This window comes from Rhopalosiphum padi, chromosome 3 (assembly GCF_020882245.1).
Source record: "Rhopalosiphum padi isolate XX-2018 chromosome 3, ASM2088224v1, whole genome shotgun sequence".
NCBI classification, from domain to species: domain Eukaryota; kingdom Metazoa; phylum Arthropoda; class Insecta; order Hemiptera; family Aphididae; genus Rhopalosiphum; species Rhopalosiphum padi.
Genome location: NC_083599.1, coordinates 72974746 through 72979215, shown reverse-complemented (window position 1 = coordinate 72979215; position 4470 = coordinate 72974746). Strand labels below are relative to the sequence as shown.

The following is a 4470-nucleotide window of genomic DNA, read 5'->3' as shown; positions in this document are numbered from 1 at the left end:
ACACGTATATTGTATAGATACTTTATTTTACAATTTACTATATCGATATGCAATTAACACTGAACAATATCAATAAAAATGGTATTTTCCTAATTTGGATTCACTCAAATTAAAAAAAAAATAAATTTCATCGTCTTCGTGAATAAAATGTTAAAGTAGGTTAGATTAAGTGTGTTATTATAATGGCATTGATTATAAATATCGCAGATACGCTACGCAATAGAAAAATATGAAACGCAAATTTTAATTAAAAATATTTTTCATAGATGGCGATAAGATCACGATTACGGGAATAAATTGTTATAAATTTATTATTTAAACACGTTACACGGATATATTTCCGTGTTATAATTATATACTGACTGATAAATTATCCAATGTTTTGTTTACATCGGTGGTTACGAATCTAGCGCTAACGGTGTACGTATCCAATGACCTTAAAGTATATATGAGCTGCGAATTGTGCATTTATATATCATATTGAGCATACTTATTTACCGGCCAAGTAACGAAACAGGTAGATCGCGGCTAAATGTTCTTCGAGGATGTACGCTCCGGGCGGCAAGTACTCGGCCATGATGCCGACGCGGCTGTCCAGCAAAAAGAACGACGAACAAAATGCCGTCGAAGATTAACAGCGACAAATGTCCGAGCACGCACGTCACTTTGGGCCAGAAACCGCCATCAGGCTGACACAGCACGACGCATAGACACGCATTTTCGTTTTTAAATATAGTGCCGGTGGACCGGCTTCCGGGGACGCGGTGTTCACGATCGGCTTACCCGTGCATCGTAATAGGGATAACTACGTCATATCAATCGTACAAGACATTTGGTCACCATCCGGTACCGCCGTTGTTCCGGTTTCCGCAGTTGCAAACTTTGCGATCGGTTTGTCCGCGCAAGTAGTTGGGCTCTGCAAGTACTTTTCAAGTGCATACGGCAATGCGTGTCTATGCGTCGTGCTGTGTCCGCCTGATGACGGCTTCTGGCCCAGAGTAACGTGCGTTCTCGGATTTTTGTCGCTGTTAATCTTCGAGCATATTCCACGAGAACGAATTTACGGTATTTTCGTAATTCCGCGGTAGACGTGAGATGACTGCACAGAGATGCTGAAAGCTCCGAAATCGGCTCGTCAACAACGGTGCTTGAACCATTGGCAAATGAATCATCCGATTATCGTAGGGTAAACGATACTATTTATATTAAATTTTAATTTTAATGGTACTCCTTTGACGTTTTTCATCTACAGTGTTAATATTATTTATTCACACATAATCTATGTTGTTATCTAAATTAATAATTTTAGGCTTTTCATAATAATAATCATTAATTTGCAAAGATTTAAGAAATTTGTACTCGGTGTCTAATTCTACGAATTGACATGAAAATTTGATTATACAAATGGTAATATAAATTTCACAGAAATGAAGAATGGATTTAAGTGCATTGTTTTTTTGTAGTGGTTATAATATTTTCAATAATTAATTTCTCGAGCGATAGAAGTGGTTATATAATGTTTGTTACATTTTGTTGAAGTCGGATAGCCTCTTTTCTAGAGAAATTAAATTTTCCATTGTAATGGGCAGACAATTTTATTGCATGTTAACATTTTTTTAAACTTCAAAATTTAAAGCATCGATATCCATATAGTTAACGCAAGGTGCATGTGTTAAAGAAAACCATTCTATATTAATATTTGTATTAGCGTTATTTGCAATCTTAGTTGAGGAATTATTATTAATATTTTTAAAATTATGATTAGAATATTTTATATTACCTATTTAACATTTCAAATTTCATATGTTTAGTAAATGTACAATAAGCCGAAAAAGTTTGCGAACAATGCGATATACCACAACGATAAAAACTCGATGATGTTAGTGAATGAACATACTTCAAATGTAGGTACCATGAACTGATCAAGTTCAGTAAATAAATCTTTACAGATAAAGCAAATTAAATACATCGTTTAAATTAATGGAATTATTTTTACATAAATATTTATTTATTTAATTGAATTATGTTACCAAAATATTAGTTTGAAAAATAAAAGAATTAACAATATTATAATTACTAGTATTTATTTATTTGTACCTGTTTGTATTTTAGTGACAAGAAAAATGAACTTAAATTTTACCCATCCTAAATATTAATATGTACTATGTAGTGCATGTATTTACTAAACTTTTTTAATAATTCATTACATTATTAATTCGATAATAACCGTCGTCCGTCATTTAAATAATTTAATTTATATTGTATATATCTGTGTGTATGAAAATGCATGGAAACGTGCGAATTTGAAACTATATGACTTTTAAACCTTCCAAAAAAAAAAAAACAATCACCAAAGTTGATTATAAATATGATAGGTCGTTAAAATATATAAAAAATAGATTTACAAAATCCAATTATAATTTCCATTTTATCAATACTGTATACTGTATTATTACTATGTATACTTATTCAAAATCAATTTATTATAGTTTCGAAAAATTATTGCATTATATTTGTAATTAAAAGAATATTTATATAAAACAATAATGTTTAATTATATAAACTACAAGTTAATTTTACAGTTTTAAAATTACAAAACTACCTGTAAACTACTTTTACTTTGTTCAAAATTTATTTTTTGAGCATCATATTCATTTCGACGTAAATCTAATATTTTATAATATTACTATTTACTTTTTATATAATAAGATATAACCAAATAATCTATGCTAATATTGGTTATGTATACTGTGTCTTTTGGCAACCCGCGAAGTGGGCAGTTCGATTGAGTAATATATGTAGGTATATAAGATTATAAAATATGTGAATACAATTTTTTTCAAAAGCAATTATTTATTTATTAATAAAATGAAAACGAATAGAACATTTTAGATTCTGATACTAATATATTTTACAAATAGATTCTACAAAAAAACAATACTATGTAAACATTCAAGGTCGATGAATATAATGAATGTATGAGAGAAAACTATGTTATAATTTTATAAAGTAAACTACTTAGGTACTTCCTATATATTTTATTATCATTCAATCTCGCCAAATGTTTAAAAATAATTAAATACTTGTATTATAGTATTCATTTTTATATTTAAACTTGTGTAATATATTTTAATTTGTCGATGAAATAATTGTCAAGTATAAGGAAAATGGTCTATTTTTTTTATCAAACAATATGTTAGTTTAAAAATATTTATCAATTTGAATAAAAATATCGTTAGTATTAAACCTATATAGTGCAGTTTTTTTTAATGTATAATTTTTATTACTTTGCATGATTTAAAATTCTTAATAGCAGGTAGATATTGCATTTTTCTATATCAGTATACACGTGTTCAACTTTTGCACAAGCAAATTGTGTGGCAATAGTTATAGATGAATGAATCAAAGTCAATGATTCAGTTATCAAGAACGAAAGTAGTGGAAAAATGACCATATCTGGAGTAACTCATAGTAGGTACACAAGGTTATTGCTGATTATGTTTTTTTTTTAAAACGTGACTTATCAACTATAAACATTATACAGTACCTTATATTTAAAATTTAGATTATATTAATAATTTATTTTATCGTTGGCGAAGTGCTATTATATCTGAATACCCGCGTTACACTGTTTCCGTTGAGCTCATCAACGGTAATGATCGATAAACTAATGAATACATATAAACATATTTTGTAATGCTTTTTATTATAATATACATGTACTTGTACTTAAATAGTGTGCATCTAAAATAAATATAAACCAAACGTCGTGTAAGAAACGTTCCTTCGATGTTTTCTCGACTTTGGTAGATTTAATTTATATTTAAATACACAATTTTCTTGTTTTGGATTAAAGCTATAATATTATTTAGGCTTTCGTGGTTTATATTTCTAAAAGTTTATAGGTATAGTACCAAATTAATGTACTGAAATACCTAATTAATTTCTGGTCTTCATAAAATAATAATCCATATACCTAATAATTAGAGCGCGGATTTGTATGCATTTGCATATTTATTCTGGTTGATCGTATGCTAAGTGAGCACAACATTTGTTTCATGACATAACGATTTAAAAAATGAAACTATTTTAGTGCATATTTTTGCATATTTCGACATTTTCTATTTTAATGGCTTATTTTACAATTTTAATTGCATATTTCGATGTTTTTTTTTTAGTTATTTTTGAAATATATACTATTGTCTATTATAATAATATTTTTATACTTTCGATTAATATAAAAATTAATTAATAAATATACTTGTAGGTATAAATGGTTTTCCCAAATATGACCTTAGATCAACAATCGGGGAATTAAAATACGTATTCCAAGATGATGAAAGTGACGAAAAAAAATGAAGAAAAGTAGATAAGTATCTGTAGTTATAGTAGGGTTCCGTACTTTTTTTACGCATATTTTTTATTGTCATGCGTATTTCAATATTTTGGTGCGTATATTTATTCATATTT

At 28.1% G+C, this 4470-nt stretch overlaps 1 long non-coding RNA gene across 1 annotated transcript; it reads left to right on the top strand.

The window, feature by feature from the left end:
- Nucleotides 1-362: 362 nt before the first annotated feature.
- On the top strand, nucleotides 363-2073 carry LOC132924527 (uncharacterized). Its single transcript, XR_009661336.1, has 2 exons — nucleotides 363-1186; nucleotides 1812-2073. It is a non-coding gene; the product is annotated as an uncharacterized LOC132924527 (long non-coding RNA).
- Nucleotides 2074-4470: the final 2397 nt, after the last annotated feature.